Here is a 463-nt window from a genome sequence, read left to right as displayed (position 1 = left end):
ACTTGGAATCTTCAAAAATCAGGTACTGGAACCCTCGTAGTGTCAATTTACGAATCAACAGTACGGTCTGTAGATCATTCTACGGACCGTCAATGGCCACCGTGGTTCCACACTCGGTCAGATTTCCCTGATTTGCCTTCCATGCCTTGCCTGCTGATCTACGGTCATCACCTACGGATCGTGAATGGACCTACGGTTCGTAGTTTACCTCCGTGAATGCCTTTCTTCTGCATTTCTTTCAGTTGTCTCTATACTTCCGCGCCTGAACATCTTTCCTGCAAAACATGATAAAAACACATCAGAACCTATATAAAAAGGCCCTAGACACACACAACTTGTAAGTGAAATGTATTAGAAATACCGTAAACTCACGGTATATCAATTTGTCGACATATGGAGTGACTGATATGCAGACTTTACCCCAAGCCTAGCCTGGAAGGATGACTATTTTTACCTCCTTTTT

This window comes from Solanum tuberosum, unplaced genomic scaffold, assembly GCF_000226075.1.
Source record: "Solanum tuberosum cultivar DM 1-3 516 R44 unplaced genomic scaffold, SolTub_3.0 scf00224, whole genome shotgun sequence".
NCBI lineage: Eukaryota > Viridiplantae > Streptophyta > Magnoliopsida > Solanales > Solanaceae > Solanum > Solanum tuberosum.
The sequence above is the reverse complement of the archived record's forward strand: the minus strand, read 5'-3'. Positions refer to the sequence as shown.